Here is a 24,809-nt window from a genome sequence, read left to right on the forward strand (position 1 = left end):
GGAGAGTGAGATATAATTCATGGTCACCTGGTTGAAATAGAGTGCTTTTCTTCAGGGGACACTCAGAGGAGCCCATTCCTGCTGGGCTGTTTGCCTGTGGCTAAACAGAAATGTTCCCCGCTGTTAGCCACAAGAAGGGGGGAGGGTTGAGGGGGTAGCCACGCGGTGGGGGGAGGCAAAATGCGACCTTGTAACGAAAGCACATGTGCTATGTATGTAATGTTAACAGCAAGGTTTACCCTGAAAGAGTGTAGCCACTGTTTTATAAAATGTGTCTTTTAAAATAACGTTGTCCCTTTTTTTTTTCTCCACCAGCTGCATGTGTTTCAATGATCACAGGATCTTCTCCTTCCCAGAGGCTAGTGAAGCTTAGAAAGAAAAAAAAAATGCACTCGAGATGAAATGTTCTCTGAGCTCCTGCTGTCCTCCCACACTGACAGAGCACAGACGAATGCGTGGAGGCAAATAATGTCAGAGTGCAGGAAAGCACAAAATGACCGGGAGGAGAGGTGGTGGGCTGAAGAGAGTAAGTGGCGGGCTGAAGACAGGGCTGAAGCTCAAATGTGGCGGCAGCGTGATGAGAGGAGGCAGGATTCAATGCTGAGGCTGCTGGAGGACCAAACCAGTATGCTCCAGTGTATGGTTGAGCTGCACCAAAGGCAGCTGGAGCACAGACTGCCACTGCTGCCCCTGTGTAACCAACTGCCCTCCTCCCCAAGTTCCACAGCCTCCACACCCAGACGCCCAAGAACGCGGTGGGGGGGCCACCGGCCAACCAGCCACTCCGCCACAGAGGATTGCCCAAAAAAAAGAAGGCTGGCATTCAATAAATTTTAAAGTTGTAAACTTTTAAAGTGCTGTGTGGCATTTTCCTTCCCTCCTCCACCACCCCTCCTGGGCTACCTTGGTAGTCATCCCCCTATTTGTGTGATGAATAAATAAAGAATGCATGAATGTGAAGCAACAATGACTTTATTGCCTCTGCAAGCAGTGATCGAAGGGAGGAGGGGAGGGGATTAGCTTACAGGGAAGTAGAGTGAACCAAGGGGCGGGGGGTTTCATCAAGGAGAAACAAACAGAACTTTCACACCGTAGCCTGGCCAGTCATGAAACTGGTTTTCAAAGCTTCTCTGATGCGTACCGCGCCCTCCTGTGCTCTTCTAACCGCCCTGGTGTCTGGCTGCGCGTAACCAGCAGCCAGGCGATTTGCCTCAACCTCCCACCCCGCCATAAACGTCTCCCCCTTACTCTCACAGATATTGTGGAGCACACAGCAAGCAGTAATAACAGTGGGAATATTGGTTTCGCTGAGGTCTAAGCGAGTCAGTAAACTGCACCAGCGCGCCTTTAAACGTCCAAATGCACATTCTACCACCATTCTGCACTTGCTCAGCCTGTAGTTGAACAGCTCCTGATTACTGTCCAGGCTGCCTGTGTACGGCTTCATGAGCCATGGCATTAAGGGGCAGGCTGGGTCCCCAAGGATACATATAGGCATTTCAACATCCCCAACAGTTATTTTCTGGTCTGGGAAGAAAGTCCCTTCCTGCAGCTTTTGAAACAGACCAGAGTTCCTGAAGATGCAAGCGTCATGTACCTTTCCCGGCCATCCCACGTTGATGTTGGTGAAATGTCCCTTGTGATCCACCAGAGCTTGCAGCACTATCGAAAAGTACCCCTTGCGGTTTATGTACTCGGCGGCTTGGTGCTCCGGTGCCAAGATAGGGATATGGGTTCCGTCTATGGCCGCACCACAGTTAGAGAATCCCATTGCAGCAAAGCCATCCACTATGACCTGCACATTTCCAAGGTCACTACCCTTGATATCAGCAGATCTTTGATTGCGTGGGCTACTTGCATCACAGCAGCCCCAACAGTAGATTTGCCCACTCCAAATTGATTCCCAACTGACCGGTAGCTGTCTGGCGTTGCAAGCTTCCACAGGGCTATCGCCACTCGCTTCTCGACTGTGAGGGCTGCTCTCATCTTGGTATTCATGCGCTTCAGGGCAGGGGAAAGCAAGTCACAAAGTTCCATGAAAGTGCCCTTACGCATGCGAAAGTTTCGCAGCCACTGGGAATCGTCCCAGACCTGCAACACTATGCGGTCCCACCAGTCTGTGCTTGTTTCCCGAGCCCAGAATCGGCGTTCCACAGCATGAACCTGCCCCATTAGGACCATGATGCATGCATTGGCAGGGCCCATGCTTTCAGAGAAATATGTGTCCATGTCCTGATCACTCACGTGACCGCGCTGATGTCGCCTCCTCGTCCGGTATCGCTTTGCCAGGTTCCGGTGCTGCATATACTGCTGGATAATGCGTGTGGTGTTTAATGTGCTCCTAATTGCCAAAGTGAGCTGAGCGGCCTCCATGCTTGCCTTGGTATGGCTTCCGCACAGAAAAAAGGCGCGGAACAATTGTCTGCTGTTGCTCTGCCGGAGGGAGGGGCGACTGATGACACGGCTTACAGGGTTGGCTTCAGGGAGCTAAAATCAACAAAGGGGGTGGCTTTACATCAAGGAGTATTTCAGGCAGGACTTCACGGAGGGTTCCAATAAGAAATGGTGCACCTAAATTATTGTTCTTATTGGAACAAGGAGCTTAGCCTGGCCTCTGATTGATACATGGCTAGATTTACCTCGCTGCACCTTCTCTGTGAGTGACTGCAGTGTGACCTAGAGGAATGAGTCCCCTAGACAGGGGGGGGTGGGAAGCAAATGAATACAAAACAAATCTGGTCTATTTCTTGTTTTGATCCACTCCATCTATCTTTTACATCTTTGGCTGGCAGCAGACGGTGCAGAAGGACTGCATGCCATCCACATCTCATGGCTGCTCGGCAGAAGATGGTACAGTACGACTGCTAGCCATCCTCATCTCTTGCCTGCCCGGCAGAAGATGGTACAGTACGACTGCTAGCAATCCGTATTGCCTGCCTGCTCACCATAGGTTCAATAGGACTGACTGCAGGACTAAAGAGAATGACCTGGTCAAGTCACTCCAAATTTAGTCCCTGCGCCCATGTCTGCCCAGGCGCTCCCAGCCGACGTGGCCAGGAGCACCTCGGACATGACGATGACGGCTACCAGTCGTATTGTACCATCTGCTGCCAGAAGGCAATGGGTTGCTGCTACTGTGTAGCAATGCCGTACCGCGTCTGCCAGCACCCAGGAGACATACGGTGACGGTTACCTGAGCGGGCTCCATGCTTGCCGTGGTATGGCATCTGCACAGGTAACTCAGGAAAAAAGGTGCGAAACGATTGTCTGCCCTTGCTTTCACGGAGGGAAGGAACGGGGGCCTGGCGATATGTACCCAGAACCACCCGCGACAATGTTTTAGCCCCATCAGGCATTGGGATCTCAACCCAGAATTCCAATGGGGAGCGGAGACTGCGGGAACTGTGGGATAGCCACCCACAGTGCAACGCTCCGGAAGTCGACTCTAGCCTCGGTACTGTGGAAGCACTCCGCCGAGTTAATGCACTTAATGCACTTAGAGCATTTTCTGTGGGGACACACACACTTGAATATATAAAAACGATTTCTAAAAAACCAACTTCTATAAATTCGACCTTATTCCGTAGTGTAGACATACCCTAAGAACAGCACTCCGGCAATTCTGCCTAATCTCACCAGTCTAGTTTGCCTAGTCTTAAGTGTCTTGGCAAGCATGTGGAAGCATTTAAGGAGACACTTCTACTGGGAAAATACCCCCAAATAAATACTTTCATGAGAGTCGAACTGACTTTTGCAAGGGCACATCCCAAGATCCCTTGGGAACAATTTCAATGTTACAGAGACACCTGGGAATTTGATCAAAGGACACAATCTTTGGGTCCATAAATGATCCTCGTAATAAGGGAACCTTACTGAACTAGAGATTGCTTTCTAATCCAGAAGGCAAATCCTGAATCCAGAAGTTAATGGAAGTTTGGCTGTATAAGAATCTTTTGCAACACATGAGCCATTTAAAGGGCTTATAAGAGAAACTACACCCAGTCTCTTTTGGAACACAAATAGGGCCTGATTCTATTCTCACAATAGTTCTAAATCCAAGCAACTTTTATATCAGTATAAGTGAGAAGGACAATCAAACCCATCGATTGTAGAAAATAGCATATGCTGGAAAATTATATTAGGTACACACCAATACCCGGGCTAGCCCATATATTAAAAAAAAATTCCCACATTTCTTGCTATTTTCATCACAAATATGACTTTTTCTAAAAACTTTTAAAAAATCACAGCCCTGATTATCTTACATTTTATCTAGATACGAGAGCAATTAATCAAGGTCTAATAATAAGAACTTTAATTTTGCTTAACAGAATGAGATCCGGAAAGCTGACATCCAAGGAAGTGATACTCTACTAAAAATATAACCCTATCTCATCACACTCTTACAAACAAGAGAGTCATCATGCTTCAATTCTGTCAGTTTGCATTATCAATTTTTCCTTACGTGCTCTCAGTAGAAAGTTCTTCCTTTAATAATTTACATTTCATTCTCTCTTTCTACTTGTATATTTCATAAGTTGATAGTGGTGTCAGCACTGGCTGAGATATATCATTATTGTCTAATCATTTTTAAATGCACATCATTATTTTTCAAAACCTATATTCATTGTCAAATATTTTATTTTTGGAATATAGCCCATAAAACTCTTGTAGATGAGAAGATGGTCGGATAAAATTATTTCCCAGAGAATGGTCTCTTAAGTACAGCTTTCTCTGTATTTCCCTCTGAATTAAAGTGAAGTTGGACTCAAAGTTCTTATCTTTCATCATGTTTACTTCCTCTACTGGATTCCTGTTTTTGCTGGACTTATTTTAACACATTGTGGGATGTATTTTCGATAGTCTCTTACAATTCCCTCAAGTTTTGATACTGAGGAAAGGAAGAGTTTAAGAATAATTAAGATAGTACTTCAGAGTCAAAAATCTAATATGATTGTAATGGTTGCTTAAACAAAATCTACCATGCAAATTTACAATCACTCTGGGCCAGGTGTTCAAAGGAGATCAGTAACCACAAGTGGGGCCAGATTTTCAAAGGCCTCAGCTCTCAGTGAGGCACAAAAATAAATGGCACATTTTCAGAAGAGCTCAGCCTGTTGCATACTGAGCATGTTTTCAAATGTGACCCTTATTTAGATGCCTCAAAGGGAGCTCAGCTCTTTGGAAAGTATGGCCCTAAGCCTGTCAGCTCACTAGCTATACAACGGTCAAGCTTGCCTAGTATTTCACTAGGAGATCTAACAGGAAAATTCAGGATGCTGCAAGAAGTACTGTTTGCTATTTAAAAAGAGGGACTCTTCATTTTGAGTCAATACAGGCACAACACCCCAGCACAGTATTAGGGGACATTATGCATCCTTGGTCATTAAACATTTCAGGGCACATTTGCTGAGAGCAAGAGTGTCAGCCAGCGCATCCTAGACAAATTCCAATTTGGGTTACTACATTCTGCGTGCCTACATTACCCCTGCAGAATTCTAAATTAACCATACTAACTTGGACAGAGAGGACAAATAAATAATACCAACGGGTGTAGAGTGATTAGAAATGTGAGAAGTTTCTCAGGTGATCTTGAGGCTAAAGCACAGGACTTGGGAGTCAAGAGGTCATGGTTCTATTCCACAGATGCATTGTGTGAGCCTTGGTAAATTAATCCCTTCTGTCTGTGCCTAAGTTTCCTTATCTCTGAAATAAGTAGAATGCTTCAGGGAAGGTGGTGGAATCTCCATCCTTAGAGGTTTTTAAGGCCTGGCTTGACAAAGCCCTGGCTGGGATGATTTAGTTGGGGATTGGTCCTGCTTTGAGCAGGGGGGTGGACTACATGACCTCCTGAGATCTCTTCCAATGCTAATCATCTATGATAACAAAATGAGATTCGTCTTGGAAAAATGCAAGGTAAAGCATATGTGGGGAAATAATCTGAAACTGGGACACCAAGAATGATAAGGAGGGACCTGGGGTGGGGGCAGTCGATGCAAATTGAAATATGCAAAAAAAGGCCAATGCAATGTTGACCAGCATACACAGAAGCATTATGCTATAGAGATGAGAGTTATGGGAAGACAATAGCAGGAACAATGTGTTCCCTGCTGGGCACCTGAATATTAGAAAGGTATTGAGAAATTTGAAAGAACAGCCATAAAAAATGATCAGAGGGCTGGAGGGACTGATCCATGAAGAAAGATTAAGGCCTGATCCTGCACTTTCCACCACACAGGCAGGCCCATGATGTGTCCTGCTGTGGTGTGTCTAAGTCACTGTAGGTCACCAAGGGAGCAGGAGTTTGCCCCCACATGACTTTTAATGCAGATTTCAAGGCCTAAAAGAGCTGAATATGTTCACTACAGCTTGGCTAAGGGAAGAAAATTAGGATCTACAATTATATTAAGGATCTAAATGCTGGATTGTAACCCTCCAATCCAGACCAAGCAAAGGGCACTACATAGTTGGGCTTTCCCAGGAGCAGGAAAAGAACCAGATGGTGACTCAGTCACAATATGGGGTGAAATCATAGCCCAAATGAAATCAATGGCAAAACTTCTATTGACTACAGTGAGGACAGTATTTCACTCCTGGTTCGTGGTCCCCCCGGCTCCAGTGGTGAAATAAGCTACACAAAAGGTACAGAGTTAATTCCCTTTCTGCAGTGGCTCTGATTCACTGGCTTGTGCCCTGGAGGCAGAACACTGATTTGCCTTCTCCCCACCGCTGCCTGTCCACTCCCTGCTCTCCCGCACAGGAAGTGGAGTAGCCAGCAGCTGCTCTAACCCTTCCCCTGCCAGGTTCCAGTACCATGGATAGCCCACAGAGCAGTAAAAGGGGACGTCTTACAGTCCATTTTTCTCCCCCATGGGCACACCGGAAGGCTCACGATTGTGCCCTAAACAGGGAGAAGAATTATTTAGTGCAGTAGAGCTGTGTATAACACTGAGCAATAGGATGAGATGAAGAAAGGAAATGTTTAAATTGAGTATCAGAAAGAAGTTCCCAACTGAAATTCAAGGCAACAGGGGAAACACCAGCATTTGGGCTTTCCAAAGTACACTGGCAAAAACATTAGAAAATGCATAGGAAACACATTGCCCTGGATCCAGGCAAAGGGCAAGGTGACCCACTATGTCTTTTCTATCTCTAACCCCTAGGACTGAACGAGAAGGACACTCTGCAGAAGCCTAGCAATGACAGAAATTCCTTTCTCTGCAACAGACCCTTCCCCAGTTACTCAATCAAAGGCCCAGTTATGGAACACTAATCCATGCCAAAGCTGTATCAACACAATTCAGAACTAATACATTTAACTTGAAGCATATGCTTCAATCTCTGTGACTTGATGTGCTTAAGAATCCTTCCTGAACAGGGCTTTTTTGAACTGGAGCTTATAAACGTCCTGCGCTAGTGCATATGTATCAGACATTGGGCCTAATTCTCCTCTGATCCACACTAGTGTAAATCCAGAGAAACTCCATTACAGTCATTGGAATAACACTGGAATAAAACCAGTGTGAGCAGAGCATCAGAGCCCCTGACTAGATATATATGTGAAATAGATTAGTTCCACTGTCCATCACGAAAGCAGCGCAGAATGTAAGCGAGCAGCATAGACAGTGGAAAGTAAATTATATTTCTTAAAACTGTTTCACTATTCTAAAATATTATTCATAAACAGCAGGAAGGATGTTTGTTAAACTATGATTAAGTGTCCGGTTAACTACACCTGATCTTCATTTGGGTTTGGGGAGGTGAGTGCTTTAAAATTTTGCTTAATTCAGAAGACATCAGTTTCAAAGGTTTCCAAAGAAAAAGCCCAGAGACAGAGGAAAGAGAGTGTGTAATGTACCACTAGTCTTGCCCTTTTGATGTAGGAGGTAAATTTTCTCTTCCAAGTTGCAACTGATGATCCAGATGATGCAGTCCTAAAGCTTCATATTTGCTTTAGTGAAGCACATTGTATGGCCAATGCATGTTAAGTGACTTGGTAACGTAGCTATCTATTCTCTTCATGGAAAAAATACCAGAATCACTGTGACTGGGTTAAATCAAAGAAATGCTGACAGGTCACTTTCCACAATAATAAGATAACATCATATTCCAAGAAGCAGTGGAAAAATGCTCCCCTAGTGAGCCCACACATGCTGCAACATGGCCAAATTTTATGTTTAATTACTGAAGTTTATACACAGTTTGTCTGGAATTAACTATTTCCATGGTTGTACATATGGACCCTGATTCTCTGGTCCCTGTGTCTTATGCTGCCTCTCATCAAAACTAAACTGGGAGGAGTGGTAGATACGCTGGAGGGGAGGGATAGGATACAGAAAGACCTAGACAAATTGGAGGATTGGGCCAAAAGAAATCTGATGAGGTTCAATAAGGATAAGTGCAGGGTCCTGCACTTAGGACGGAAGAACCAATGCACAGCTACAGACTAGGGACCGAATGGCTAGGCAGCAGTTCTGCGGAAAAGGACCTAGGGGTGACAGTGGACGAGAAGCTGGATATGAGTCAGCAGTGTGCCCTTGTTGCCAAGAAGGCCAATGGCATTTTGGGATGTATAAGTAGGGGCATAGCGAGCAGATCGAGGGACGTGATCGTTCCCCTCTATTCGACATTGGTGAGGCCTCATCTGGAGTACTGTGTCCAGTTTTGGGCCCCACACTTCAAGAAGGATGTGGATAAATTGGAGAGAGTCCAGCGAAGGGCAACAAAAATGATTAGGGGACTGGAACACATGAGTTATGAGGAGAGGCTGAGGGAGCTGGGATTGTTTAGCCTGCAGAAGAGAAGAATGAGGGGGGATTTGATAGCTGCTTTCAACTACCTGAAAGGGGGTTCCAAAGAGGATGGCTCTAGACTGTTCTCAATGGTAGCAGATGACAGAACGAGGAGTAATGGTCTCAAGTTGCAGTGGGGGAGGTTTAGATTGGATATTAGGAAAAACTTTTTCACTAAGAGGGTGGTGAAACACTGGAATGCGTTACCTAGGGAGGTGGTAGAATCTCCTTCCTTAGAGGTTTTTAAGGTCAGGCTTGACAAAGCCCTGGCTGGGATAATGTAACTGGGAATTGGTCCTGCTTTGAGCAGGGGGTTGGACTAGATGACCTTCTGGGGTCCCTTCCAACCCTGATATTCTATGATTCTATGATCAGGAAGCTACCCCCCCTGACCCCCAGGGAGGGACAACTGCAGAGTAGTGAGCTCGCTACAGATGCTGAGTCCAGAGCAGTAGGCTTCCCTCCACCAAACAGAGTGACAAAGGGGCAAGGGTTCAAGGGGTAGGAGCAAATGCCTATGGCTTCCAAATAGTCGGTGTGGCCCTGTACAAAGTGAGATATTAGTCAGTTATGGGAGTCAGGAAGCTTGTCTGATATTGGAGATAAAAGAGTCTCCACTTGTTTTAAAATGATTAATGTATTTTTGCTTTTTTTGGACCAATATTATTTGTACACTGCAGGGAATCTATCCATCTAATCTGTTTATTAAGTGCCCAATCATGGTAGCATCTAGGCTAGGGAATACAGACTGACTGATGTTACCATTAGAGATATTAGATCTCTGTGCTTCCAGTTATTAATGGTTTTTAATTCAGGGTGGGTTTTTTTTCTATTCCCATAACTGTGTAAAGACGTTTACGTGAGAGAACTAATGATGAATTTAAGACTTGTTTACTTACACACAGTAGACTGTTATCCTGTCTCCCCTCAGCCCCTTCCCCGCCCCTCCTTTCCACTTAGTGTTTGTTTAGCCAAGGTAGACATATTTATAAGCACTCTTTTATAATCTTATTTTTATAATTATAAATAATTATAAAATTATTATTATTTTAGAAAATTAATTCCTCCAGCCCTGTAATAATTGTTGCTGTTTTTGTCAAAATGCTTTTTGGATGACAACATCTGCCTTGCAGTGAGGCCAGAAAACAATACTCCAGGTATATTTTTACCAGAACCATAGCCTCCCTGCTATGGCATGTGACGCTTCTGTTTACATAAGCCCACATGGCGGTGGCCCTTTCTGCTGCCATCCTGCACTGCAAATTTGTCTGCTTTGTCACTTCTTAGCCTCTTTCACCATTACTGAGAATTGATACAGCTTCCCAAGTGTCTCCCAAAGTGTCTGGCTTTCAGATCATTTTCCCCCTCAAATTGCATTTCTCTGTTCCTATTCCTAACTTCTCACGGTCCCTTTGTATTATTTTTCTGTCTCCATGGCATTTGCAGCAACTCATAATTTATATTAACCTGTGAATTTAACAGAGGTTCTGTTCACCCTCTTTTCAGAGATCAGAGCTCAAGAAAGGAAAGAGCTTGGATTCTGGGGTTCTGAGCCACTCCTAGCTATACTATATTTTGGAGTTCTTGTTTTAGTGCCTAATTGTGACGGGGTGTCTATTCCCTTTAAATGAAGCAGGTCCAACTTACCTGTGCTAGAACTGGTGCTCTCAGTCCGGCCAATTAAGTGGGCAAGCAGTACCTGGGGCTATAAAGAGCCAGGCCCTCAAGTAAGGAAGGGGAAGCAGGAGGTTCCCTGGGAGAGGTCTCCAGAGTCCCCGGGGGAGGGGAGGAGGCAAAGCAGTGGAAATCTGCAGCAGAAAAGGGGCCTCCTGGGAGAAAGTCCAGGTAGCTGGTGCTCAGTTAAAAGAGCATAGAAGAATCCTGCAGTTGGCCCTGAATCAGGAAGGACTGAGAGAGGCAAAGGGGAAAATCTCCTGGGAGCCGTAGCCCAGGGTGGGCTGAAGAACGGTTTTGTGTTTTGCTTATGTTTAGGAAATAAAATTGTATAGACGCTCCCCGGGTTACGCAAACCCGATTTACACAAATCCGCACTTACAGAAAAAGTTCCGTAAGCTAGAAATAGGGGTTTTGTTTTTGCGTAATGGTCGGAGATACGTTTCTGACTTACGCAAAATTCGAATTACGCAAGATGTTCTGGAACGGAACGCTTGTGTAAGTCGAGGAACGTCTGTACCTGGAAAGAGAACCTGGGTGTGGCAGTGGGGACCTTTCTGGGTTGGGGACAACCCAGTACCTTACACCCCTGTATTTTCTTCCCATATTGGGAGGCAAGGCCAGTTCTAGGGCAAGCAGGCTGGTTACTCTGGGCACTGTACTTCTTGGGAGGGGGGGTTTGGGGGGAGATACTTTGCACTCTGGTTGGTCGGCTTTTTTTTCGTTCAGACACTGGGAGTGGAGTTGAGGGTGCTGAAAATTGTTTCCATGCTCGCCGGCAAAGACTAGAGCTGCTCCTGTTGGCAAGGTGTTCCCTAACCCACTGGTTCTGGTACGTTTACCCCTGGGGGTACGCAGAGGTCTTCCAGGGGTTACATCAAATTCTCTAGGTATTTGCCTAGTTTTACAAGAGGCTACATAAAAAGCACTAGTGAAGTCAGTACAAACTAAAATTTCATACAGACAATGACTTGTTTATACTGCTCTATATACTATACACTGCTATGTAAGTACAATATTTATATTCCAATCGATTTATTTTATAATTGTGGCAAAAATGAGAAAGTGAGCAATTTTTCGGTAATGTGGTGTGACGCTTTTGTATTTTTATGTCTGATTTTGTAAGCAAGTAGTTTTTAAATGAAGTGAAACTTGGGGGTTCGCAAGACAAATCAGACTCCTGAAAGGGGTACAGTAGTTTGGCAAGGTTGAGAACCACTCCCCTAACCTATCTTACAGGCTGTTTTGATAAATGAATAGGGCTAAGAAAACTGAGGAAAAGTCTGCCACCACCTGGAGAGCCTAGGCCTTTTGCTCAAGGAAAATGGTTTCCTCTGTCAGCCCTGGGTTCTACTGTTAGGGATATATTTGCAGCCCCAACTGTGATTTGGCTGGATAACGAGGTGTGAGCACAGCTTCCATCTCTGACTATGGTTTTACAAGAGTCACATGATGTATTTGTGGCTGCTGTTTCCAAGTTACTGAACCTCATGATTTATGAGTCTGACTTTCCTTATGACCTCATAGGAGGTCATTTTACCAACAGACTTCACTCTGAGCTATGAAATGAAAAGAATACTTACTCCCCAGGCTTTAAACACTTGCAATGCAGCTAGCTTGGTATCTGCTTGTGTGCTTTTGTTGAGCACCAAGTAATTTCTCCTGTACAGAATGCCCAGGTGTGTCTAACCTCTCTCACAGTTTAAGCACATACTATAAAAATCTACTCTCCCACCCTTACCATGACAATGGAAAGAAAATCATTTTGCTTATATGTCAAAAAACATTACTCATCCCAGGTGCGTGGGTGAATAGGAATTTTTAAGGCTGTATTAAAGTATGCTTCTGCTCTGAAAATTGTTATATAAAAATAGCACTTTAGTGCTCAACATCTGCTTCCCGAGTATGTTGAGAGTAACACTTATTCACTTTAGAGACCCTAATAAATTTTCAGTCCGGATAGCCCTTCAGAGACAACACAGCTCAGAGAGATGGAGTTGGATTTTATTCTGGCCTCACAAACAGATTTGGAAACCAAATTCCAATTCTAGTGCCAAATTCTGCCCTCATTTACACCCGCAAAATCCTATTAAAGATAATGGGGGTGACATAGGTATAACTGAAGACAGAATTTGAAGATAACTAAGATTGTAAAGTGACTCCAGCATCTGGTCTGCAGAATCTTTTATTAATAGTGATGATGCATGAGTCAGAAAGAACCCAGGCTTGACTTTCAGGGCTCAGGCTTGGGTTTCGGTTCTGGCTGCTTTGCACTGTACCCAGAAAGCTGCCCTAAAGAGGGCAATGGAGATTTCCTCCTGTCATCTTGGCATAGAAGGCTTATCTGGGATGGGAAGGAATAGGGACAGGTGTGCCCATGTCGGGACAGGCAGGGTAAGCACACAGCAAGCTGCCAGATCCTCAGTCCCTGCAGTCTCTGGAGCAGGCAGCATAATTTACAGCAGCCCTGGAGCTGCTCTAAGTCAAGGTTTCTCAACCCATGGGTCAGGAGCCAAAATCAGATTGCCAGAATGTTTCAAAGAGGTGCGTGGCAGCTCCTGTCCTATGACTGGGCTCACCTCCCTACTCTAGGCACTGGAACCTGTGGGGTCCCAGTGCCACTTAGGTTTGGCCCAGCTCTCGTGATGACAGGAGCCCAGATAAGCCAAATTTGAGTGAGTGGCTCTGCCACCCCATGAGCCAGATTACCACTCCACTCACGCAAATTTGGTCCACTCAGGGAGGCGGAGCCAAACCTGAGCAGCACTGCAACCCTGGAGGTTGCAACACCTGAAGTGGAGAGCCAAGCCTAGCCAGCCCCCCAGCACAGCAGCTGCAGGAGCTGCCACTGTGGGGTGAATGCTGAGCAGGACCCCTGGGGATCAGGGCCCAAGCAGAACCACCTCAGGGCATCCACCCCCGAACTATTTACTGGTTCACAACAGGCCATAAACATTTATAAATGGGCCCTGATCCCCAAAAGGTTGCGAACCACTGGTCTAAATTACATGAGGGCCATTTTGGTCCCCAGCTGCCCCTCTTTGCCAGTGTAAACTCAACATAGTGGAGGACTGAGCCCTCAAATTTCAAGCAGAGAATGCTGGGTCTTGGAAAAAAGTATTTGTGTTTTTAATCTGAGCAAATCTGATGAGGAATTCGTGAGACACAAAATGCTCAGAACTGCACAAAGCCATTTCCCACAACACAGCCACCCTTTTGGGGCCTGCCCAGAGACGGCTATACAATTAGTTTGTGTGTACAGCTAGCTGATGGGCATTGATGAAATAGCTTTCCGCATCCAGCGATGAAACACAGTCTTCCTTGTGAGAGTGCAACTCATTAAAGCCATTGTCAAGTGTGCAAAAATCAAACAGATTACCCCATAACAGAAGCACATCATGCCAAACAAAGAGCAATTTCCTTACCCATTTCAAACAAACTAATCAAATTAGACAATTTGACACATAGGCTTTCCGATGACATTTTCACACTCCTGGGGGATTAATTCATCTTTAAAGCCCCAAAACTACTGTGCACATCCATTACTGGAAAAAACATGTCACTTACTCCTAATTTGATTAGCACGACCAATAAGCTAATTTCACATTGCTTCCAAATGGTTAGAGATGCACAAACTATTTTATCATACAAAAATAAGTGATGGAACAATCTTTGGGACTGAGAGATAGTATAGCCGCTAGCTTTGGTAGTCACTGATCATGGGTTTGTTTTAAACATTGAGTATGTCATATAATTAATAAACTACACACAAAGCATTAACTGGAGGAAATGGGGAACCAGTTTAAGCCACAACAGACACTAAGGGAGTGATTTTTAAAGGCACCTAAAGATGCAGAGATGTGTCTAATGGGATTTTTAAAAGGAGCCAAGCATGTAACCCCCCATTGAAATCAATAGGGTCTTAGGCACTTTTGAAAATCCCACTAAGCACTTCCATGCATCTAAAATGAACATAAGAACAGCCACACTGGGTCAGACCAATGATCTAATCTAGCCCAGTATCCTATCTTCTGACAGTGGCCAATGCCAGATGCTTCAAGGGGAATGAACTGACCAGGGTAATTACCAAGTGATCCATCCCCTGTCATCCAGTCCCAGTATCTGGCAGTCAGAGGCTTAGGGACATCCAGAGCATGGGGTTGCATCCCTGACCATCTTGGCTAATAGCCATTGATGGACCTATTCTCCACGAACTTATCTAATGCTTTTTTGAAACCAGTTATACTTTTGGCCTTTACTAAAACCCCTGGCAGTGAGTTCCACAGGTTGACTGTGCACTGTGTGAATAAGTACCTTCTTTTGTTTGTTTTAAAGCTGCCGCCTATCAATTTCATTGGGTGACCTCAGGTTCTTGTGTTATGAGAAGGAGTAAATAACACTTCCTTGTTCACTTTCTCCACGCCAGTCATGATTTTATAGACCTCTATCATATTCCCTCTTAGTCATCTCTTTCCCAGTCTTTTTAATCTCTCCTCATACGGAAGCTGTTCCATACCCCCAATAATTTCTGTTGCCCTTTTCTGAACCGTTTACAATTCCAGTATATCTTTTTTGAGATGGGGCAACCACATCTGCACACAGTATTCAAGCTGTGGGTGTACCATGGATTTATATAGAGGCAATATGATATTTCCTGTCTTATTATCCATCTCTTTCTTAATGATTCCCAACATTCTGTTTACTCATATGGAAGCTGTTCCATACCCTTAATCATTTTTGTTGCTCATCTCTGTACCTTTTCCATTTCTAATATCTTTTTTGGGATGGGGTAACAGGAACTGCATGTGGTATTCAAGGTGTGGGTGTACATAGATTTATATAGCGGCATTATGATATTTACTTCCTTATTATCTATCCCTTTCCTAATGGTTCCTAACACTGTTAGCTTTTTTGACCACTGCTGCACATTGAGTGGATGTTTTCAGAGAACTATCCACAATGACTCCAAGATCTCTTTTTTGAGCGGTAACAGCTAATTTAGACCATATCATTTTGTATATCTAGTTGGGATTATGTTTTCCAATGTGCATTACTTCACATTGATCAACATTGAATTTCATCTGCCATTTTGTTGCCCAGTCACCCAGTTTTGTGAGATCCCTTTGTAACTCTTCGCAGTTTGCTTTGGACTTAACTATCTTGAGTAATTTTGTACCATCTGCAATCTTTGCCACCTCAGTGTTTACCCCTTTTTCCAGATCATTTATGAATAATTCTGAACAACACTGGTGTCAATATAGATCCCTGGAGAAAACCACTGTTTACCACTCTCCATTCTGAAAACAAACTTACACTTTGTTTTCTGTCTTTTAACCAGTTAGTGATATGAGAGGACTTTCCCTCTTATCCCATGATAACTTACTTTGTTTTAAAATACCTTTTGGTGAGGGACCTTGTCAAAGGCTTTCTGAAAATCCAAGTACACTATATCCATTGGATCACCCTTGTCCACGTTTGTTGACCCCCTCAAAAAATTCTAATAGATTGGTGAAGCACGATTTCCCTTGCCTAAATATCTTTAAAATCTGGCCACTATTACCCACAGAGAAGGGTGTTCAAAATCCTAAAGACATTTCATGTTAAAACCTCCAGCCAAAGAACCAGAATGTGCAGAAACAAGCTTGTGGAGTTTTGTTTTGTAGGATAGACACCCTCTGCTACCTTACATAGGCAGCAAGCACTCCATGACTCATCCTGTCCATCTCTACAAGCACACTGCCACAAATAAATGAATAAAAAACAAAACAGTGAAGACTCAAAAAGAAACCAATCTAAGGGAAACCTTTCCGAAACTTCAACATGAATTGGTGAAAGAAACGTTATTAAGACACTGCCAAGCAATGAGATTTAAACTCCTAATAGTGGGATATAACTAGATTAAAAATTCATAATATTTGTTACTGGACTGTTTTAAGATAGAAGAAGCCACTTAAGGAGCTAAATAACTAATTTACGTATCTTCTTCAATTTCATGGGATTTTGTTAAGATTACTTACTTTGCTCAAATTGTTTAGATTATTTCTGACTAGACAGGTTTCACTTGCCCTTAAACAAATTATTTTGCCCATCCCTAAACACTTAAGTATCTAATAAATAAGGCTAAGATTTTGTCAGATATTTTTAGAAAAATATCTGTGACAAAACGGAGAGCTGCCCCCACACCACCCGCAGCGGCTGGGCAGCTGTGAGGGCCCTGGCTCAGAGCTCCAGGGGCCTTCATCTCCCGCAGCGGATGGGAGCTGTGGGGTCCCCCGCAGCTCAGGGCAGCTGAGAGCTCGGGGCCCCACTGTGGGTGGCAGGGGTACCCTGCAGCTCCCAGTCACTGCAGCCTGAAGTCACTGAGGTCTCTGGAAGTCACGGATTCCGTGACTCCTGTGACCTCCGTGACAAAATTGTAGCCTTACTAATAAGATATTAAAAATGAACTCACAATAATTCTGGAAAACAACATACTTTTGGTTTTATCTTACCAAGAAAAAAAATGTCCCCGAGAGGTGTTCCACTCTCAAATGCACTTAGGACGGAAGAACCCAATGCACAGCTACAGACTAGGGACCGAATGGCTAGGCAGCAGTTCTGCAGAAAAGGACCTAGGGGTGACAGTGGACGAGAAGCTGGATATGAGTCAGCAGTGTGCCCTTGTTGCCAAGAAGGCCAATGGCATTTTGGGATGTATAAGTAGGGGCATAGCGAGCAGATCGAGGGACGTGATCGTTCCCCTCTATTCGACATTGGTGAGGCCTCATCTGGAGTACTGTGTCCAGTTTTGGGCCCCACACTTCAAGAAGGATGTGGATAAATTGGAGAGAGTCCAGCGAAGGGCAACAAAAATGATTAGGGGACTGGAACACATGAGTTATGAGGAGAGGCTGAGGGAGCTGGGATTGTTTAGCCTGCAGAAGAGAAGAATGAGGGGGGATTTGATAGCTGCTTTCAACTACCTGAAAGGGGGTTCCAAAGAGGATGGCTCTAGACTGTTCTCAATGGTAGCAGATGACAGAACGAGGAGTAATGGTCTCAAGTTGCAGTGGGGGAGGTTTAGATTGGATATTAGGAAAAACTTTTTCACTAAGAGGGTGGTGAAACACTGGAATGCGTTACCTAGGGAGGTGGTAGAATCTCCTTCCTTAGAGGTTTTTAAGGTCAGGCTTGACAAAGCCCTGGCTGGGATGATTTAACTGGGAATTGGTCCTGCTTTGAGCAGGGGGTTGGACTAGATGACCTTCTGGGGTCCCTTCCAACCCTGATATTCTATGATTCTATGATTCTATGTGTAATCTCTGTAAAAGGTCTCCACAGAAAGGCATACAAAAGAAACTGTAATATAAGGAAACAGTTTATCATTTGAATTTGGTTGTGTGTTGTTTTGTCTAATATTTTATTTTCCTTTCTTTAATAAAATAGCCATGGTTAATAATTGTGCTCCTTTTGCTCTGTTTTAACTACGGTGTTCCCTGTAACTAAATCGTGAGAGCCACACCTCTGAGTTGGCAGTAAGAGGAACAAATAGTAGAGCTGCCTGCCATTTCTTATGTCTCTGAACATTTTAAAAACAAAATTACTTGGCGACCAACAATTTAAAACTAGCTTTTTCCACCTCACAGATTTCATCTCAGATATTACAATGCTCTGCTAATTTCCAAAAAGGGTGGACTCCCATTCGTGTCTGCATTTTGTCCTAGTAACATCTGACCCTCATACAAAACTGAGTACTTACACCTCTTCACAACAGGATTGTTGGTGCACTAGAGGCACTGCATATGCTTCCATTTGTCCTCCAAATGAATTGCAAGTGCAAATATGAAGGTACTAATTAGGACTGGTAAAAATTTTCAGTGGGAAAATTGTGTTTTTGACAAAATGAGTTTTGAAAGTTGCTACTTGCCTTAAAAAAAAAAAAGAACCTTAAATGGAAACATTTTTGCCAGCCCTTAATTAGTACCTTCATGTTTGCACCTGCAATTCATTTGTAGGCAAACAGGCTAGTACTTCACACGAGCCCTAAACTCAGTAACAACAGTTAGATGATGTTGGTGTAGCCATCCTCTTGTTTGACCCGCCAGAAGATTTGAGTCAGTGTTGCATAGCTTAAAGGTGCAATATATCTATTGGAAAAAGCTATTTTTTTGACAATCATTATGTGATGTTTGTTCGCTAGAGAAAATCCAGTGGAGGCAATTTGCTTTTATGTTCATTATGACTTTCATTTTAATAGTTATTCAGTGTAGTCCTGCAACAGGCTGAAATATAATTTGGCTCATTTAAGGCGAGTACTCATCTCTCTCTCTGTTATAACAAATGCATAGGGATAATGAATGGCTCCATATGGCAGCCTTCTTGTACAATGCATTACTCATATTAGTTATAGATTTTATCTTGGCTCAGAGCACGGCTGTGCAGCCAAGGTTTGTTCATCAGTTCATTTGCCTTCATAATATGCAGAGTGTCAGTAGTATGTCAATGCTCAAATTTGAAACAAGAGTGAAGGAAAAGAAAATGAAATAAAAGATGATGACTTTTCTATGGCAGGATTTTTTGTGTTTTTTTAGGGCTGGGGAAATAGAACCAGCAATCAATTACTATTTAACTAAATAACTGTTACATACTGTGAAATACCTCTGCTCTTGTTTTTACATTTGAGAGAGTCACGTACACATACATTTTTGGTTTTGCAACTGATATAGTTCCTGATTGTTCCAGGGGTTTCAATACCTGTAAATAACACTTTAAATATCTTTCTGGGGTGGAGAGAAATCTCAGTTTAGTCACTAGTAAAATAGGGCACAAGATTAGGAGTCAAAAAACTTGGGATCTATTCCCAGCTCTGACACTGACTTGCTGTGAAATCTTAGGAAAGTCAGTTCACTGTTCTGTGCCTCAGTTGCTCCACCTTAAAAATGGGGATAATATACTCTGCTCCCCCCACCCCACACACCCTTTGTGATGCACTTGGAGTTCTATGAATGCAAATTGCTAAATAAAGTACTAATGAATAAACTTTTATAAATAAAATAGTCTGCTGAAAATCCAGTTTGAGTGCAATTAGGTAAAAAGCATAATCTAAATCTTCCCTTAAGCACTTTCACCATTTTAGCAGACAAAATGTTTCAGATTTAGATTCAACTGTGTATCCGTAAGCAGTGACTGTACAAATTCTTGGGCCGCTGCTGCTATACAATCCTTCTTATTAAGATAACCATATGTAATCAAGCATGACTAATAGCCTTACAGTTAAAATAGTCACAGTATGACATATTTGGCTTGCACCATGCTTATTTTCAAGCTGTTATAGTGGGGCCCCCTGTATCTAACTGAAGCCATTTCATGGGCGTAAGCACAGGTCATGATCCTGAGAGTTTCTGAGCACTTTCAAACCCCAGTTCTTGTCAACTGCTGGAAATGGCCCACCTTGATTATCACTTCAAAGGTCCCCCTGCCCCCACTCTCCTGCTGGTAATAGCTCACCTTACCTGATCACTCTCCTTACAGTGTGTATGGTAACACCCATTGTTTCATGTTCTGTGTATATAAATCTCCCCACTGTATTTTCCACTGAATGCATCTGATGAAGTGAGCTGTAGCTCACAAAAGCTTATGCTCAAATAAACTTGTTAGTCTCTAAGGTGCCACAAGTCCTTTTCTTTTTACTGAAATCAGAGAATCTAAACTAGAAGTCCTTAATCAGAACTTAATCACTCAAAGCTAGAGCTGGTCAACCTTTTTCAAACAAGAGTTAACAGCCACAGAAAGTATAGCTTATCGCTGTAGAGAGCAGTTATATGAATCTGAAAAAAATTGAACCCCATTTCTAGATACATCTGGATGAAAAAAGTGGAAAGATAGCTCAAATAATGTGATACCCTCCATTCCCTCTAACGCCTCCCCTGTCCCCGCTCCTAGTTCCCTTCTTTCCTCTTCTACTTATTCATGTGTCTTCTTCTATTTTATTACTGTTACCACCACTTCACACATTGTATCTGTATAGTGTTGTCTGGTTTTGTGTTGTCTGGTCTTGTAGATTTGGTAAGCCGTAAAACTGCATAATTGCATGGATATTCTGTGAAATGTGCAGTATTTGGAAACATTTACAAGCTGTAAGTTATTAACCTTTTCGTACTTTTTCACTATCTGTTTTATAAGAAAAATCAATAAAACAATTCATCAGAGAAAAATGGCTTTTTCTCAAAAATGATTTCCTCCAAATTTACATAGTTGACATTTTCCCATGAACCATTTCTCTCCTCTTTCCCCACCAATTTTCCCCCTACAAATTCGTTCAAACACCACTATGAAGATTATTGGCATTTTTCATTGTAGCAAAACTTTTTTTTTTAGTATACAAAAATATCAATACTCATTTCAATATTATTTCTGATAATGTTTTCAATAACATTTTGGAGGAAAATGTCTTAAAAAGTCATGACAAAAATTGCGGGTGGGGTGGGGGAGGGAATGAAAAATTGGTCAAGTACAAACAACTTTGAAATTTCAAATTTTTTCACAAAAATAGCCTTTGGTGTTTCATGGAGTTTTATTTGAATAGGCATTTATGGATTTGGCCCTAAATAAATAAATAATGCAATAAAATTCAGAACAAAGTGTTAAAAAGCCCATGTGAATGGGAGACACTGGCACATTATAAGAGAGCCATTAACATCTTGTGGATAACTGAAGTTCATTCTGTTTATATGAGATCAAAGCAAAATTGTTCCTAATTTGCTGCACAGGTGAACCCACATTTTCAAGACGTCCCATGAGACATAAAATAAGAAGTTGAATAATTAGAGTTATGGATGAATTAGATCAGTTCCTGTTCATTTCTGACTCCGGAATTATATCCCAATTTTGGGGAGCTAGAATTAATATAACCACATTTTACTTGTATTTCCCTCCCATTTGTGATTATTTATATCTTGTAGAAGGGGCACCATGGTCTCCAGAGTATCCCCTTGCAGTGGAGTGTGGCTCTAGTAGGGGCTAATCAACCCTGGGTCTCCTGGGTTGAAAGTTTCTTCTCCAACAGTCTCTGGCTGGGGTAGGTAGGGGAACCCAGAACCAAGCCTTCACTCGGTTCTAGCTCAGGCCCTTGTTTGGAACACCCAGAACCAATCCTTCTCAGTCCCTTGCGGTTTTCTGAGCTACTTCCTACCTCTTATCTTCCCCAGCCTCCTGCCCTGTTTCTCCCTCTTTACAGAGTCAGGGTACGTCTACACTTAAGGACTACAGTGGCCCAGCTGCAGTAACACCGTCTATCCTGGGGTTAGGTCGGCCTAACTACACGTCTCCGGGCTGTAGATTTTTCACACCCACCAGAGAGACCAGTATGCTGATGTAAGTTCCCGTGTAGACCAGTTCTGAGTTTGCCTGGAACAGTCTCACCCATCTGTGGCAGAGTCCTCTCTCTACAATCCCTTGTCTCTCCATCAACCACCTGTCTCCTCAGAAGCTTTTCCTCTAACTGACGTCCTTACCTTTTTATCATTGCCACGTGCTTCCTTGCCTAATTAACAGCCTCCCAGTTACTCAGTGAGTTAACTACTCCCAGGTGAACCTGAGCTGCCTCATTCTCCCTTCTGGAGTCCTGTCAGAGGTAGCTGGGCCCTGCCCAGATTCCTTCAGTGGGCCGCTACCCTCTGACATAGCTAATGAAAAGTCCCATATTCATTTCTTAACATTTTATTTGCTTCTGCTACTTGTTGCCTCCCTGAAGTCACAACACTCTTTGTTATAACACAAGTGGTTACTCTGGAAATAAGAAATTTGTCCCCCAAGCCTGTAAATGCCTCCTCTGGAGATAATGGATCCGATTCTCATTTACACTAAGGCCCCTTTACACTGTTTTAGCAGTGAAAAGGGGTTGTGAAGCAAATGTAAGCATAAAGGGGCCTTAGTGGAAATGAGAAGGAGATCCAACATGTCTGGCAGCCCTGGGATGTGGGAGTGAGAAGAGGGAAACTGAAAAGGAAGGATGGTGGGGGGAAGAGAAAGACTTCACTACAATCCCAAGAAACTTCAGAAAATGGCAGAATGCTTAGGGAAAAGCCCTCTCAGCCACTATAGAGGCAGCACTTTTGATGGTCTTCCAGCAGACAGGGCCTTAAGAGAGGAGAGAGCTCTGTGCTGGATTAATCTCTGAATGTACATATGCAATATCTTGACTTTAGTCAGGCTTTTGACAGTGTTTCGCATAACCATTTCATAAACAAACTAGGGAATACAACCTAGATTGAGCTACTATAAGGTGGATGCATAAAAATCCTCCCCGGAGAGCAGTTATCAGTGGTTCACAGTCAAACTGGAAGGGCATATCAAGTGGGGACCTGCAGGGATCAGTTCTGGGTCTGGTTCAGTTCAATATCTCATCAATGATTTAAATAATGGCATAGAGAGTACATTTACAAAATCTGTGGATTATACCAAGGTGGGAGGGGTTGCAAGTGCTTTGGAGGATACGATTAAAATTCAAAATGATCAGGACTAATTGGAGAAATGGTCTGAAGTAAATAGGATGAAATTCAATAACAACACATATAAAGTACTCCACTTAGAAAGGAACAATCAGCTGCACACATACAAAATGGGAAGTGACTGCCTAGGAAGGAGTATTGCAGAAAGGGATCTGGGGGTTACAGTGGATCACAAGCTAAATATGAGTCAACAGTGTAACCCTGTTGAAAAAAAAAAAGTGAACATCATTCTGGGATTTATTGGCAGGAATGTTGTAAGCAAGACACAAGAAGTAATTCCGCTCTACTCTGCACTGATAAGGCCTCAGCAGGAGCATTGTGTCCGGTTCTGGGCACCACATTTCAGGAAAGATGTGAACAAATTGGAGAAACTCCAGAGAAGAGCAACAAAATGATTAAAGGTCTAGAAAACATGACCTATGAGAAAAGATTGACAAAACTGTGTTTGTTTAGTCTGGAGAAGAGAATATCAAGGAGGGAGGAACACGATAACAAGTTTCAAGTACATACAAGGTTGTTACAAGGAGGAGGGAGAAAAACTATTCTCGTCAGCCTCTGAGGATAGGACAAGAAGCAAATGGGCTTAAATTGCAGCAAGGAACATTTAGGCTGGACATTAAGAAAAACTTCCTGTCAGGGTAGTTAAGTACTGGAACAAATTGCCTAGGGAGGTTGTGGAATCTGTGTCATTGGAGGTTTTTAAGAACAGGTTAGACAAACACCTGTCAGGAATGGTCTAGTTATTACTTAGTCCTGCCATAAGTGCAGGGGACTGCACTAAATGGCCTCTCAAGGTCCTTTCCAGTCCTACACTTCTATGATACTACTTCGCAAACTGAATGGAGACTGCTGGACAAACTGCTACCAAAGAATTTTTCTTCTAGGTTGACATTCACCGTTGTGCTTACAGCAAGCCCAAGGTCTATGAACCACTCAAGTCTGACTTGGTGTTTAATCACTTATACAAACTGCTAATTTCCTTTTATACTCCTCCACCAGGAACATCAGCTCTTAAGCGATGGTTTATCTCTAAAAACGGACACTGTGACAATACCATTGCAGGATGCCACGTTTCTGGTCTTTCAGTGACTCCAGGCAAATGTGCTCAGTTTGCAAGTAAAAAGTAGTTTTTCTAACTACCAGCCCTGCAAACTCAGCCTGGGGTCTGACAATCAAGCTGGGATTTTTGTTTCTTGCACACCATCAGTAATAAAGATTCTGGTGGCCCAATTATGACTTCAATCAGGGGTGGCAGAACTGGGGGATGAGGGGGCAGCAAGCACTAGCCCGCCATCAATGGAAATATCATGGGGACTGATCTATGTTTCCTGACCCCCGTGAGTTGTTTTGCTACACATTCTGGGAAACAGTGCTCCCTGTAAATTGCATATGTGTGAGGCAATCTTCCATACACTGCACATGCTCAGGCTGCTCAGGCAGGGTAGGGCTTTGCAGCTTCTTGGAGTGGAGACAAGACCAGGATCCCGAGGGGCTGGATTGGCCACTGCAGTGTCTGGGATCAGGCCAGGTAGAAATTGTGGTGATGTGACTGGGCCGGGAGCAGCTAGCTACCCCTGGCAAGAGGGACATGAAACACCGGGAACTCCCTTCCCAGCCTGGAGCTGGCCGATCTCCCTCTGTCAAGTCTCAGGAGCTTCCCTTGCTTAGCATGCAGAGCGCCAACACTTCCTTCCCCTCTCTGCCCCAATTCTCCCCACTGCCTATGATTAGTACAGTGCTTTGTTTGTTTAGGTTTCATTATGCACCTCCGTCCCCCACTCAAAGAGAGCTCCCGCTGCCTCTGACATCAGTGCACATGTGCAACTCATTGTCTTCAGACCATGCCCTCAGTGAA

General features: G+C 43.6%; 1 protein-coding gene across 10 annotated transcripts in view; it reads right to left on the reverse strand.

Annotated features, from left to right (window-relative positions):
- TSPAN11 (tetraspanin 11) overlaps positions 1–24,809 on the reverse strand; it is a 219,058-nt gene that overhangs the window by 139,529 nt on the left and 54,720 nt on the right. The window lies entirely within an intron of this gene.

Source organism: Lepidochelys olivacea (genome assembly GCF_965140295.1).
Source record: "Lepidochelys olivacea isolate rLepOli2 genome assembly, chromosome: 1".
Lineage (NCBI taxonomy): Eukaryota > Metazoa > Chordata > Testudines > Cheloniidae > Lepidochelys > Lepidochelys olivacea.